At 31.6% G+C, this 16,803-nt stretch overlaps 1 protein-coding gene across 5 annotated transcripts in view; it reads left to right on the forward strand.

Moving 5' to 3' along the window:
* CNBD1 (cyclic nucleotide binding domain containing 1) overlaps positions 1-16,803 on the forward strand; it is a 631,440-nt gene that overhangs the window by 423,000 nt on the left and 191,637 nt on the right. The window lies entirely within an intron of this gene.

The raw sequence follows: 16,803 nt of genomic DNA on the forward strand, positions 1-16,803 counted from the left end.
ATAGTTGTAGATATGTAGCATTATTTCTGAGGGCTCTGTTCTGTTCCATTGGTCTATATCTCTGTTTTGGTACCAGTACCATGCTGTTTTGGTTACTGTAGCCTTGTAGTATAGTTTGAAGTCTGGTAGCGTGATGCCTCCAGCTTTGTTCTTTTGGCTTAGGATTGACTTGGCAATGTGGGCTGTTTTTTGCTTAAATGTTAAAAAGCATTTTTCACATAAGATAATGGCATAATAATTTTATACTCTTTTAAAAATTAAAGTAAATAATAGGAATAATCTGGGTACTTGATCAAATGAATGAAACTCTAGATTCAAGGATGGCAGTTTTAATCTTTGAGCTAAATCTAGGCTACAGTCTCTTTTTCTTAATAAAGTTTTTATGGAACACAGCCACACCCATTTACTATATATTTATGACTGCTTTCTGCTAAAACAGTAGAGTAATTGTGACAGAAACTATATGGTCTGCAAAACTGAAAATATGTACTATATTGTCTATTACAGAAAAAGTTTGCCAATCACCTCTCTAAATGGAAACTACTGAAGAAATGAGTAAAATATTAGAAAACATACTTGTAAACACATTGTTGATTTGGCAATAAAACAAAAAATTCACAGAAACATAGGTAATAATCAGTTGGATAATATCATTAATTAAAAGATTCTATTTAAGTAGCTATACAAAAGATTGAGCACTTAAGAAAAATATAGTACACTGTAAGCCAGTACTTTTGGAAGAACATTATACATTTTCTTTGAAAGATGTCACAGAAGGGTTAAATATAGCTAAATTACATGCATGGACAGAAACATTCAATATCTTAAAGATAAGTGTCCCCTAATGATTTATACATTTCATGCAATTCCATTGGAAAAAAAAATCCAAACAGGTTCCTTGTGGAACTTGAAAAGGTAATTTTAAAAACAATACCAAAGAGCAAAAGGCTAAGAATACACTAGATATTCCTAAAGCAGATACTTTGGAAAGAGGAGCTTTTCCTATTAGGTATAAAAACACAAAATAAAGCTATAATAACTAATATTGGGCACTAGCGACTGATAGGTGAGCACACTGACATCTAAGCAATTCCAAAAATGAGGTCCACATAAAAAAAAAAGGCTTTTTTTTTTTTGAGACAGAGTTTCGCTCTTGCTGCCCAGGCTGGAGTGCAATGGCACTATGTCGGCTCACTGCAAACTTTGCCTCCCAGGTTAAATGGATTCTCCCGCTTCAGCCTCCCAAGTAGCTGGGATTACAGGCATGTGCCACCACCCTGGCTAATTTTGTATTTTTAGTAGAGACGGGGTTTCTCCATGTTGGTCAGGCTAGTCTTGAACTCCTGACCTCAGGTGATCTGCCTACCTCGGTCTCCCAAAGTGCTGGGATTACAGGCGTGAGCCACTGCACCCAGCCACAAAAGAACTCTTGATGTAGAACAGTGACATGAAGAGCAGTGAGTAACGTGGGTTCATTCATTTGGGTGAGGGCAGTCAGTTATGCAGACAGAAAAGATAAAACTGCATGCCTACTTTACACCATTCATAAAACTTAATTTAGGCGTCACAAGCCTAATGGTAAAAGGAAAGACTTCGAATATTTTAGGTGCTCTTTTCTTCATGGTATCATAACAGAAAAACACCTTAAATAACAGACTTATAGAAGGAAACTATATTGATACTTGTTTAAAATCAGCAGCCATTTGTTCATCCAGAGATATTCTAAGTAAATGAAAAGACAAGGCACACACTGGGTGAAGATATTTGCAACATACACAAATGGCAAAGGATTAATACCTGGAATGTATAGTGATCAACAAATCAAAAAGGACAATATAATGAAAATTACAAAATATATAAATTGGTCTATTACAGAACAGAAACTATGAAATAAATTGGCAAGTGCAAGTATGTTCAACCACTTTAGCAATCAAGGAAATGTACCATAAATAATTTGTACATTTAAAAATAAATCTCAGTAAATAACAAAAATGTACAGTGAATATTATTTCTTACACCAAATTGGCAAATGCAAAAAAATTAGACAATATATAATGATGGAGAAATTGTGAAGAAATAAACATTGGAGGTGTTCCTACTGCTGATATGAGTATAAGAATTTGTGTTTTGGAAAACGGGTTGGTATTAGATGCTCTAGTGCTAACATGGCTTATAACAAAGAAATGTATCCATAGTCATATATTTTAGAGATACTATTATATATCAAATGAGGTAACATGTACAATAATGCTTCTATCACAATTGCTTCATAGCTAAATGCTGATAAAAATATAAATGTTCATCAACAAATGAATAAGTAATTTGAGTATAGCATACAACAACAGAAAATGAATGGACTACATTAAACATTAACATGGTTGCATATGCTACCTTTATCTAAATGGGAGAAATTTGGTTTCTTTATCCACTTAGTGGGTCCAAAGTAATTCATTTTATCATTGTTTTTCAATGGATATATGATTATAAAAGTAGAGCATATAATTAAGAAGCTTAATCTCTTTAATGAATATGGAAAAAGCAAAAATGCAATTCAAAGTGTTCATTTTAACTATATGCAAAAATTGTTTAATTTAGCCTGCTAGTATTTTTGTTTAGTTTTATTCTGTTTGCTTATATGTTTTAGGGTCTGGCGATACACATGTAGGTTTAACATGGGCAAATTGCATGTTGCTGAGTCTTGGTGTATGAATGGTCCCATCACCCAGGTAGTGAGCACAGTACACAATAGGTAGCCTTCCAACCCACACCCTCCTCCTACCCACTCAAGCAGTCCCCAGGGTCTATCAGTCCCATGTTTGTGTCCATGTGTATTCAATGTTTAGCTCCCACTTATAAGTAAGAACATGAAGTATTTGGTTTTCTGTTTCTTCATTAATTTACTTAAATAATGGCCTACAGATCCATTCATGTTGCTGCAAAGGACATGATTTTGTACTTTTGTATGGTTGTGTGTTAGTCCATGGTGTATATGTACCACATTTTCTTTATCCAGTCCACCATGATGGGCATCTTGGTTGATTCTATGTCTTTGCTATTATGAATAGTGCTGTGATTAACATATGAGTACATGTGTCTTTTTGGTAGAATAATTTATTTTCCTTTGGGTATATACCCAGTAGTGGGATGGTTGGGTTGAATAGTGGTTCTATTTTAAGTTCGTTGAGGAATCCCCACACTGCTCTCCACAGTGGCTAATTTACATTCCCACCAGCATTGTGGGAATGTAACCTCACCAACATCTGTTGTTTTGTGACTTTTTAATAATAGCTGTTTTGACTGGTGTGAGATGGTATTTCACTGTGATTTTTATTTGCATTTCTCTAATAATTAGTAATGAGCATTTTAAAATATATTTACTGGTCACATGTATGTCTCCTTTTGAGAAGTGTCTGTTCATGTCCTTTGCCCATTTTTAATGGGATTTTTGCATGTTGAATTATTTAAGTTGCTTGTAGGTTCTGGATATTAGATCTTTGTCATATACATAGCTTGTGAATATTTTCTCGCATTCTGTAGGTTGTCAGTTTACTCGGTTGATAGTTTCTTTTGTTGTGTAGAAGCTCTTTAGCTTAATTAGGTCCTACTTGTCAAGTTTTGTTTTTGTTGCAATTACTTTTTGGGACTTAGTCATAAATTATTTGCCATGGCTGATATCCAGAATGATATTTTCTAGGTTGTCCTCTAGGGTTTTTATTGTTTTAGGTTTTACGTTTAAGTCTTTAATCCATCTTGAGTTAATTTTTGTATATTGTAAAAGAAATGGGTCCAATTTCCATTTTCTTCATATGACTAGTCAGTTATCCCAGCACCATTTACTGAATAGGCAGTCCTTTCCCTATAGTTTGTTATTGTCAACTCTGTTAAGGATGGTGGCTGTAGATATATGGCTTTATTTCTGCATTTTCTATCCTGTTCCATTGGTCTATATATCTTCTTTTGTACCAGCACTATGCTGTTTTGGTTACTATAGCCTTATAGTATATTTTGAAGTTGGATAATGTGATGCCTCCAGCTTTGTTCTTTTTGCTTAAAATTTGTTTGGCAATTCAAGCTACTTTTTGGTTCCATATGAATTTTATAATTGTTTTTTCTAATTCTGTGAAAAATGATGTTGGTAGTTTCATAGGAATAGCATTGACTCTATAATTGCTTTGGGCAGTATGTCGATTTTAACAATATTTATTCTTCCTATCCATGAGCATGGAATATTTTTCCATTTGTTTGTGTCATCTATGATTTCTTTCAGCAGTATTTTGTAATTCTCATTGTGAAGATCTTTTACCCCCTTCGTAAGCTGCATTCCTATGTGTTTTATTCCTTTGTGGCTATCGTAAATGGAATTGCTTTCCCCAGACTGAACTGGAAGAAACTGAAATCCTGAACAGACCAATAACCAGTTCCAAAATTGAATCAGTAATAAAAAGCCTACTAACCAAAAATAGTCCTGGACCAGATGGATTCATAATTGAATTCTACCAAACATATAAAGTAGAGCTAGTACCATTCCTAGTGAAATTATTCCACAAAATGAAGGAGGAGGAACTTCCTGATTGTGTGAAGCCAGCATCATTTTGATGCCAAATCCTGGCAGAGCTATAATGAATAAAGAAAACTTCAGGCCAATATTTCTGATGAACATAGATACAAGGATCCTCAACAAAATACTAGCAAATTGAATCCAGCAGCACATATAAAAGTTAATTCACCACAATCAACTAGGCTTTTATTCCTGGGATACAAGGCTGTCTCAACATACACAAATCAATAAATGTGATTCACCACATAAATAGAATTAAAAACAAAAACCACATGATCATCTCAATAGATGCAGGGAAAGCTTTTGATAAAATTCAACATTTCTTCATGTTAAAAACCTTCAAGAAGAATTTATGAGGAATTTAAACAAATTTACAAGGAGAAACAAACAACCTTATTAAAAAGTAGACAAAGGACATAAACAGACACTTTTCAAAAGAAGACATATATGTGGCCAACAAGCACATGAAAAAAAAACTCAACATTACTAATCATTAGAGAAATGCAGATCAAAACCACAGTGAGATACCATCTCACACCAGTCAGAATAGCTATTATTAAAAGTCAAAAAATAACAGATACTGGCAGGATTGTGAGAAAAGTGGAACGCTTATACGTTTTTCGTTGGGAGTGTAAATTAGTTCAACCATTGTGGAAAGCAGTGTGGTGATTCCTCAAAGAGCTAAAAACTGAACTACCATTCAACCCAGCAATCCCATTACTGGGTATATAACCAAATAAATATAAATTATTCTATTTGCATTAATGTTCATCAGGAATATTGGCCTGTAGTTTCTTTATTTTTTAAAAATTTTATTTATTGATTTTTTTGGCCGTGTCCTAGTCTTGTTTTGCTGTGTGGGTAATGCTGACCTTATAGAATGAGTTTGTAAGTATTCCCTTTTCTTTTTCTTCTTCTTATTCTTCATTTTTTTGGGAAGGATTTCACTAGAGTTTATATTAGTTAGTTCCTTAAATTTTGTTAGAATACAGCAGTGAAGCTGTAATGTCCTGGGCTTTTGTTTGATGGAAGACTTTTTATTATGGCTTTGATTTTTTACTCATTATTGGTTTGTTGAGATTTTCTATTTCTTCATGGTTCTATCTTGGTAGGTTACATGTGTCCAGGAAGTTATCCATTTTTTCTAGGTTTCTGAATTTGTCGTTGTATAGTTGTTTGTAATTCTCTCTAATGATTCTTTGTATCTCTGTGATCTCAGTTGTTATGTCCCCTTTTTCATTTCTTATTTAATTTTGGTCTTCTCTCTTGTTTTTAAATTAATCCAGCTGAAGGTTTGTCTACTTTGTTTATCTTTTCAAAAAAACACCATTTCACTTTGTTGATCGTCTATATATTTTTTTCAGTCTCAATTTCATTTATTTCTACTCTGATCTTTGTTATTTCCTTTCTTGCTTGCTTTTCTAGTTCCTTCATGTGCATCATTAGGTTCTTTATTTGAAGTTTTTCAACTTTTTGAAACAGGTATTTACTTCTATGAACTTATCTCTTAATACTGCTTTTTCTGTATCCCACAGATGTTAATATGTTGCATGTCAATTTTCATTTGTTTCAAGGAATTTTTAAATTTTCTTCTTAAGTTACTCATTGACCTATTGGTCATTCAGGAGACTGTTGTTTAACTTCTGTGGGTTTGTGTAATTTTCGAGGTTCCTCTTGTTAGAATGGCTTTTATCAAAAATTCAGAGACTAACAGATGCTGTTGAGGATGTGGAGAAAGAAAAACCCTTGTACACTGTTGATGAGAATGTAAATTAGTGTAGCCACTATGGAAAATAGTATAGAGGTTCCTCAAATAACTAGAAATAAAACTAGCATATGATCCAGCAATTCTACTACTGGGTATTTACCTAAAAGAAAATAAATTAATATATCAAAGGGATATCCACATTCCTATGCTTATTTCAGCACTATTCACAGTAGCCAAGATATAGAAGCAACCTAAGTGTCCATCACTGGATGAATGAATAAAGAAAATGTGGTATATATACACAATGGAATGTTAATCAGCCATAAAAAAATAAAATCATGTCAACTGCAACAATGTGGTTGGAAATGGAGGTGATTGTGTAACGTAAAGTAATCCAAGCACAGAAAGACAAGTATCACATGTTCTTAGTCACATGTGGGAGCTGAAAGAGTGAATCTCATAAAGGTAAAATGTAGGCTGGTGGTTATCAGAGGCCAAGAAGGTTGGGGGTGATGTGTGGTGAAGAGAGGTTGATTAATGGGTACAAATACACACTTAGAAGAAATAAGACCTGGTGTTTGATCAGTAGGATGATTATAGTTAACATTAATAGATTGCACATTTCAAAATAGTTAGCAGGGAATAATTAGAATGATCCGAGATAAAAAATAAATATTTAAAGTGATGGATATCCCAATTACTCTGATTTGATTGTATAAATGTATGAAATCATCACATGTATCTGAAAAATATGTACATCTAATATGTATCAATAAATAAATAAATGCCACACTGAAAAATTTTAAATTATTTTCACATTGAAGTTAGGCTGACACAGTTATTTCAATTTATATCTCAGCTTATTCAACTGAATCTTCTTTATAAGACTATATTAAATTGAGAGTAAATGAAAATGTGAGCAATTGAATTTAGTGTTATGTGGGAGAAATGTTTTCTTTTGAATAAGACAGGAGCAATGTTTCTAGTTTATTATATGAAAAAGTCTGTGATATTAAGCTCCCAAAATGTATCATCTTTTATACAAAATTCAGATCATATCAGAGCAGTCAATTTATATATGGATAAAGCATATAACAAATGAATGATGGTAATCCATTAAGCCAAAGGGTTTTTTAACTTCAATAGCTAGTGAACATGTGGTGAGCACTTGTGTATGAGTACATATAAAGTATGCATTTAAATGTACACTCCATTAAGTTTTTAATAAACCTTATGTGATAACTTTAAAAAATTTATGATTATTTAAATTAGACACTAACTTCTTTAATTAACACTAAATTTCACATTATAACACAGAACTATTTTTAGTTCTTAGTGCTCACTCTTCCGAAAATTGTTAATATGCTTATAGTTATATTTTTTACAGTGTAACATCCAAGTATGGAGGGGCAATTCTACCAAATGGTATGCTGAAATAATTATTTCCTGTGACTGAATGATGTTACTCTTATATATGAGACAGATCAATTTCCCCTAATAACAGGAAAATTTTTAAATTTCAAATAATAGTAGTACTGTAGTACTGATTATATAACAGTAGTACAATAACAGCAATAAAGAGAACCAATAATGTTTAGAAAATTCTGAAATATAGCTCAAATTATTTTATTAATTGGTTTAATTTTTAAAATATATATCTGGTTGAATTAAATATTCAATAATTCCTACTGAAATTCATGAAAATGCTGAATCATGATGGGTGACTGTTGGAATTTAGTTAATATCTAACTGGGCACATAGGAAGAAGAAAGGTTCTGCCTCTTTACTATTAAGTAAGAAGCCCAAATCTACCTGAACAGAAAAGGGAGACTGTTGTTCCAGTCAATGCTGAAGATTTTGTTTCTCTGAAAGAAATTCAAAATAACAACAAACCATTGCAAATAGGAGTACTTGAGATCCACTTGAGATTCAGTTCATGGTTATCAGCCAAACTGTGCTCTTGGACTAACAGGATGCAGCCTGAGCTGTTCAGGACACTTTATGTTGTGAGTAATGTGACACTCATCCCAGTAACTTGCTTTCTGTAAGTTCTCCAGTTACTTTATCATGAATATCGTTATTCTCTGCTGATCTACTCCTTTTCTTGCACTCTTATCTTTTTATAAAGTAGTAAGTGTATAGCTCTTTAAAAGATTTTTGAAATAATTTAATTGACAAGTTTTAAAAATGACACACACATATGACAAATATAACCTACAAAGTAGGAATCAATGGTAAATTCATTACTCTCATTACTATCTAATACGTATAAATAGTATAGGCATTGGAGAGTCTCTGTTACTAATACATTGATATTAGTTGGCTTGCTTATCACCTACAATTAACGTCTACCTATCTATATGTAGAAATTATTTTTCCTTGGAAGTTACCAATGCCTTCCTTCTATTAAGATGCTATCACCTTGATCCTTCTTTCAGTTTTTATTTTATTTAAGGGAAAAAAATATCAAAATGAGAATCAGGCTCTTCAGGACATTTTTTCCTATTACAAGCAATAATTTATGTAGAAATTTTTGGTTTACTTTGCCAGAATATCCACCTTTATGAGAAAAGGCTTGGATGTCATGGTCTGGTTGCTTGTTCTGAATAATTTTGTTACTCACTTCATAATGGGTTGATAAGGGCAAATGAGAAAAAAGTCCAAACAACAGAAATAGAGAAACGGAAGTAGATCTTGTTTAAAAGAAGCTCAGGTGCTTCAATCTATTGAATGTCAGTCTACTTTATACCATGGTGAAGTAGCTTGCATCAGAGCAATCCCCTTGCTGAGAACAACTATAAAAGCTGAATAACATCAAATTAATAACAGTTTGAAGGTTTTGAAGAGCAATCAAGGGAACCAAGATTAGAGCGGCTATAATTCAAGAAAGAAGAGAAATACATTATTTTGAGCCAGACATTTCCTACTGCTTTTCCTTAGAGACATCCAACAACTTGCAAGCATCATAAGGATAATCAAATGAGCAGAAAATAGTGAATAGAACTTACAGGATCCTTAGAATGCCAGAGCACCATGAATCTGAGTTTAGTCTACCCAGGCAGTCAGGCCTTGAGGGGCCAAGATACTGAGAAAAGGGAACCAGAGAAAATGGAGGTTGAATAATATTAATTTTTTTTTTGGAAATATACATCTGGTTGAATTAACTATTCAATAATTCCTTCTTACATTTATGAAAGTGCTGAATCATGATGGGTCATTTATATATATATACACATATGCATATATGTATATGTATAGATTTATTATGAGGAATTAGCTCATGTAATTATGGAGGCTGGCAAGTCCAAAATCTGCAGAGGTGATGTCCAAGTTTGAGTATGATGGCTGAAAACTGCTATAGAGCCAGAAAAAGCTATTGTACCTGTTCTCAAGCTGTCAAGGAGGATAATTCTGCCTTATTCAGGGGAAAGTCAGCCTTTTATGCTATACAGGCCTTTAACATTTTAGGTAAGACCCACCCACAGTATGGAGGGCAATCTGATGTACTCAGTCTACATATCTAAATGTTAATCTTTACCAATTTAAATCAGAACTCATCCAAAGACATCTCCAGAGAAACACTCAGAAAAATGTTTAACCAAATATCTGGACACCCCATGATCCAGTCAAATTGACACATAAAATGAACCATCATGGAATTTGAGTAATATGTAGCTACGAATTTAAGAAGTAGAACTTTCACCAGTCTCATGTATTTTATAGACATAAATTATGAGTCCTGGGTCTGTCAAGCATAAGAGGTTCTGAAAAATGTGTCAGTCTATCAGTTGAAACCCAGAACCAAAACACTGTCCTAAAGACTGAAAACCAGTCTCAAAATACCTCAATTATTGATTGGGGCCATTTAGTATGCTCCTATACTAATTGACTGTGAGAAAAATAAAGTACCTCAGAGAAAGATGACATATCTAGAACAATCAATGGTTTTCATACACAACATCCAGCATTGACTAAAAAGTTACCAGGAGTGTCAAAACACAAGAGAACATTTTTAACAAACAATAAAAAATCAGTAGAAACAAATACACAGGTAATTTAGATATTGGAGTTATTAGTTTACAATAATAATACTATTTTCAAGATCATATCTGACAATGAAACTAGAATTGTTAACAATAAATAAGAAAATGGAAGCTTCATAACTTAAAAATGTAAAATGAAATTAATAACTCAATAGATGTAGTTATTAGCAGATTAGACACTGCAGAAGAGAGTTACTAAACTGGAAAGTTGATTAGTAGAACATATCATAAGTAAATATGAAGAAGAAAAAAGACGAATGATAGAAAAGAACATAAGTTAGATATGAGAAATGAAAAACTCTGATAAGTATGCAATTAAAAGCCCAACAAAAGGATAAATAAGAAATATAGTAGAAACAATATTTAGTCCTGCCTGAAGCAGAACTGATTGAAATTTTTTTCTGACTGTGGAAAGACATCTAATAACGGATTTAAGTTGCTGTATGAATTACAAGTGAGACAACCACAACTAGACACATAAAAATTAAACTAATGTAAACCAAAGGTAGTTAAAAGTCAAAGTAGACAAAAAAGAAACACACTCCAAGGTAAATTTTAATGAACTCTTAGCAAATAATGAATGCCAGAGAACAATAACATATATTTTTAAAGCATTCAGGAAAAAAAGTAACTTCCAACCTAGACTTTTATAACCAGTAAAACCATCATTTAAATGAAGGCAAAATGACGTTGTATTCAGACAAACAGTAAAGAAAGATCTCATTGCAAGCAAAGTTACAGTGAAAGGAATGACAAGGAGACAAACTTTGGCAGAAACAAAGTTATCCAAAATTCAAATACAGAAAAGTAGAAAGAACTGAAGAACAAAGAAACTTCTTGGTGAATATGTGGATAAATCTGAATATTAGCTGACTGTATAAATCAATATTATTCCTTGTGAAGTTCCTACATGTATATAGAAATAAAATACATCAGAAGTAGCAAAAACAGCAAGAGAATAGTAAAAAATTTTTCAATCCCTGCCTTTCTGAAAAGTGGAAAAGGTAATATAGCACTTCCTTCTTATCTGTGGTTTCACTTTCCAGTTTCAGTAACCTGAGGTCAACTTTGGTCTGAAAATTCCATTATTATGTTTAAACTTTTTTCTAAATTTATAATTTTTCTATTTAATTAATAGTTATTTTTGTTAATCTCTTATTGTGCCTAATTTATAAAGTAACCTTTATCATAGATATGTATGTAAAGGAAAAAAACACATATAGGATTCAGTATTATCTGCAATTTCTGCATGCAAAAACAGTCTGGAATGCATCTTCCATGCATAATGAGGGACCCTGAACTTAGGGTACACTTTAATAAGACAAGGATGCATTGGTAATAACTAGACTAATCAACAAAATGATAATAAAAGAATATATAAGTTAAAAGAGAACATAGAATGTAGAAAAAATATTTGATTAGTTCAAAATTTAGCAATAAGTAGGAAATTACACAAAGAAATAGAAAAATAGCAAATATTAAGATGGCAGATTTAAAAGCAAATATACATTAAATGTAAACAGACTAAATACTTTCATTAAAAAACAAAGATTGTCATATTGCATAAAGCAATACCCTGTATGATTACCCACCTTATTGGAAGGATACAGAAAGTTGCAAAGTAAAATAACAGATAACACAGATTATACTAACCAGAAGGCCAAAGTAGCTGTACTATAGTAGGCAAAGTAGATTTTATTGCAAGAGCATCATTAAAAATAAAGATATTTCATAATGAGTATGAAATGTATATGCACTAAAAATTGTTACCTCAAAATATACAAGTAAATATGTTTATGTTTTATATAGATTATATATATATTTATATATATGTATAAATATACAACTATATTTGTGTAGTGAAACCACAGATGAAAAGGAAATGCTTTATATTACCTTTTCCACTTCTCAGAAAGGCAAGCATTGAAAAATAATATATTTATATATGTATGAGGGACATAATAGGAAGCCATGATTAGCCAACTTTTAAAGAGAAATTTATTGGCTACATTTACAAACTGATTTGATTTGTAGGTTTTACTTAGAAAGTACATATTCATATTATCCTGAAAGATAATTTTTTTCTATAATTGAAAAGGTGTTCCTCTTTGATTCAGCATATAGGTTTGGAATAAATTTATCCAGAAAATTTCTATTTAAACATACAGACCCGTCCCTCAGCCAATGGGATGCATTAGGTCCCCAGCAGATTGTCCTCACATTCAGTTAGTTCCAACTTTACCTTCCAGATACCAGTGTATAGTCCCACATTCTCCCTAAGCATGTGAAATATTATAAAATGCAATGTCTTTCTGTTCTTTTCTTATCATGGTTTGGTTTTGAGAATGCACTTTTTATAAAGGCCATTAGAGTCTAAATCTTTGGAGAAAAATAATTATTTTCAATCTGGAGCAGTTCTTATTACTCTTCTTTGGAGACTTAGACAACTTTGAGAATATAATTAAAACTATAGAAACTCATTCAAGAAAAATAGATGTACAAATAATCACAAACTATGGAATAATATATTAGAAGTTCAAGAAGTTCATCTATTGACTAGATTATGAGGGCCTGATCTTTGTGTGTTTTTTTTTTTTTGTCCATTTCATCAGCCCCTTAGAAAAGAAAAAACATGTTATGCAAACTTTAGAGCAAGCTACTGTTTAAAAATAGTACCTCTAATTTTACTTATGGATCTTATTTAATGTGTAAATGCCTGGAAGCTAAAAGCAATGGAAAAAATAAGGACAAAAATTATACCTATGAAATACTTCTGTTTTTCAGGAAATTCTATTTTTATAAAATACAGTTTAGAACAAATCTCAACATTATGACTTTATTCAAAAGAAAGATTTATGGATTTACCAATTCTTATTCAGAGGGAGATTGTTCACGTTATGTGTTATTATAGAAGTTGAAAAAAAGCATGAGAATATATCATTTCTTAATAAACTTAGTTATCAATCTATTTTTCAGTAAAATAACATGAGAATTTACAAGTATGAGAAACTGTCCCATCTGTGCAACTCTGCCAACTATCCCTACTAGAACAGGATTATCTATGTAGCCTTAATAAATGATATTTTCAAAAAAGTTGAGAGAGACTGAGCTATAAAGTGAATAGCTTTATAGTGTTTTCTCATTTAAAAACTGCTATATTTATTAAAAATTCAGAAAATACAGAATATAAAGTAGACCATGATTATTACCTGCAGTTTTCAGATATAACAACTGTAATCATTTGCTGTATATCATTTAGATATTTTATGTATATTTTTAAAGGTATCAAAACAAATAGCACATGTATGGAAGATAACTCAGCATTCTGTTTCAAAGTCACATTTTAAATTTCTTTAATAAGTGTCTAAAATTTACAAATGTAATACATACTTTTTATGGCCATTGAAACAAATACAAGGAGGTTGGAGGAAATTTTAATAAATATTCTGCCATTTTAGCTCCATCACTATCCCCTGAACATATGAACCGTATCAGCCTGACATGTACGCTTGCACATCTTCCTCTGAATTGACACTGGCATTTAAACAACTACCTACACATATGGATTACTGTTTTTGTAACTGTTCATTTTGTAAAAAACAATTTTTAATATACTATCTACTATTTGTTTTTTTAATCAGAATTCTTCCAGGCTAAGATATATATATGTAATGAATTTTTACCAGTATATTAAAACTTAGACTTGGTTGAATTCCTTAAAATGTATTTATTTCTACAAGGTAGATTCTTAGGAGATGGGTTTCTGAGTAAGACACTGCATACATTTTTTAGTTTATTTTAATAGATATTGCCAGATAATTTCTCATTTTTAAAGGTTTTTACAGTTTCCAGAGTTATAAATGAAAGTTATCTTCCTAATCCCATAGGTTAGAGGACTTCAGTATTTTCAGTCTGGTGGATAAAAACCACGTGGTATTATGACATTAATTACAATTTTCTGTCTCCTACTGAGATTGAGCAGGTTTCTTTTGTGTGTGAGTCATTTGGTTCGTCTCTTCTGGAAATAGTTTTTCTTCTAAAAATATTTTTGGTATTTTTCAATAACTGTTTTGGTTGTTTTCTCTTCTTTAAGTGAAATTACAGATGTTTATTAGATATTTGAGGTATTATTCTTTATATTTGCCATTTTTGTAGGAAATATCCCTCACTTCATCACTTTATTTTTTTATCATTGTACTTTTTTCAACTTGTATATAATTAAATTTGTAATTTGAAGGAAACCTATACAATATTTTTCTTTCCTAGCCCAAGAATATAAAGATTCTCAAATATTTTAATTCTAACTTTCTGCTTGTCTCTTCTGACTTACTATTTGAAAGCAATTTAAATCTCTCTTATTTTAAAAGAGTACCATATTAGTCATTTAAAAATTATTATATATCAATAATGCTATTTACATTTACCAATGTTTTTAGCTAATTATTTGCCCTCCGTTTTGGATTCAGTATTGTTCTAGCTGGAATTCATCTTTTAGTCATTTGTTTCTTATGATGTCTAAAATTATTTTCTTGTTTCTTTACTCTTACTCTAAATTGCTATTTCAAGTAAATAAAGAATTCTGGGTTGAAAGTTATTTTTCCTGAGCACTTTTAAGATAACCATATTTACAGAACAAAATGGAAAATTATAAATATTAATACTTTTAAAAATAATTCAACTAAAATAATTGGTATGTAAAGGGTATTGGAAGTTGTATAATTTCCTAATTATTAATATTAGGGAGTCTGATGATATTTTTTAATTAATTGAGAAAGAAATCCTTAAGAATATTATTCAAAGTCATGGATGATTTTTGCTTTTATAATGGCTTCTTAGGTAATTCCAACTAATGCCCTAAAACTATAGATAAATTGAAAAAATATAAGTGGACAATATCTGCTTGAAATTTTGATAGCTAATGAGATCGTAAATAGGAGATATAGCAGAGGAGAAAGATTAGGAGAATATACCAAATCCTGGGCAGGAATATAAAAGCAAATGCATCTTTCAGTTTTGTGTGTTGCTTGGTTTGGACAACTCACTTCTTCCCTCAGCTCTGGAAAACTCGCAGCCATTATCACTTATGTATCACCGTTTTCCATCCATTCTTTTCAGTTTCTTCTAGAATTTCTATTAGATATATGCTAAATGGTCTCCATCTATCTTCTGTAGCTTTGCAACCCCCTTCTTATTTCCATTTCTTCTATATTTTATTCCAGAGTATTTTCTTGTATATTATCCATGTAATGAATTCTTTTTTAAATTATCTTTAATCTACAAATTATTGTGACCATTATTTACAGAAGTTTTATTTTGTTCTTTTCCAAAATACCTCTTTTTGCTTCCATCATGTCATGTTCTGATTTTTATAGTCTACATATTTTAAATATTTGTAGTTGGTCAATTTTTTTCTCCTTCTTCATGGACTTCCCTTTATAGGGGTTTATTCATTTGTGTGGCTTGTAATTTTTTTATTATGATTTTGTCATCAGCAAGGATTGCTTTCTGTGGAAGTTCCTTTCTCTCTGAATTTATACATAAGGTTAAGTTTGTATAATACCTTCCTGGATCCTAGGAGTTTTACTAGTTGTGTATGAGGCTTTTTATTGATTTTTCAGCTTTGGGTCTTCTACTATGCATAAGTGTATGCTCTGTACTCATTCAAGTTGCAGACCTAGGTTCTTGATTTTCTAACAATCCTGTCCAGTTTCATGGCTAGATAGCCAGCTTCTGTGTGGCTTTCATAAAGTACTGGATGTAGTTCTTCCTGTCCCCACTTCACAACTGGGGCAATCCTCCAAGTTCCTAGACTTTAGGCAAGGAGACACAATTCCAGGCTCTCACCTTGCATGGCTCCGGGTCCCATGTCCTGTTCCTACATGTACAACAAGCCTCAGAACTCAGCTCTTCAGGACCTTATTCGGGTTTGATAGGACTGTGGCCCACTTTGGCCTCAGCTGTGACTGTTTGACATTTTAAATTTCCTCTATATATTTGGACTTGCAGATTCGAGCTCAGTTATGCATTTAGTTAAAAAGAAAAATAGTCTATGGATTTGAAGTAGAAAAATGGAAGTTTTCCCATACCATTTTAGATAGGCATATCGACCTGATGTTTTCCCTAAGAAGCTCCTCAGCCTCTCATAAAAATACACTCCTTATCCTTCACATGCCCTCCACTTTTTCCTGGGTAAATATAAATGTAGGTTCTCTGTGTATCTATATATAATATCATTATAACGTAATAACTCATGACATGTGTTCTAGTAGTAACATTTTTCCATGCCTAATATTTATCGTTTACATATTAAATTAAGCAATCATCCATAAATATATATTAATGGTTTATATACTGTTTAACATTTTATTCATTTTTGTTATTACTGAATACTACCAACATGTGATAATAAAACAGAAGATCATATATATAAGTGTACAATATTTCTTCATTCTTTCAACTACTATTTATTGGATGGCTGCTATATTCCAAGCACT

This window comes from Pongo abelii, chromosome 7, assembly GCF_028885655.2.
Source record: "Pongo abelii isolate AG06213 chromosome 7, NHGRI_mPonAbe1-v2.0_pri, whole genome shotgun sequence".
Lineage (NCBI taxonomy): Eukaryota > Metazoa > Chordata > Mammalia > Primates > Hominidae > Pongo > Pongo abelii.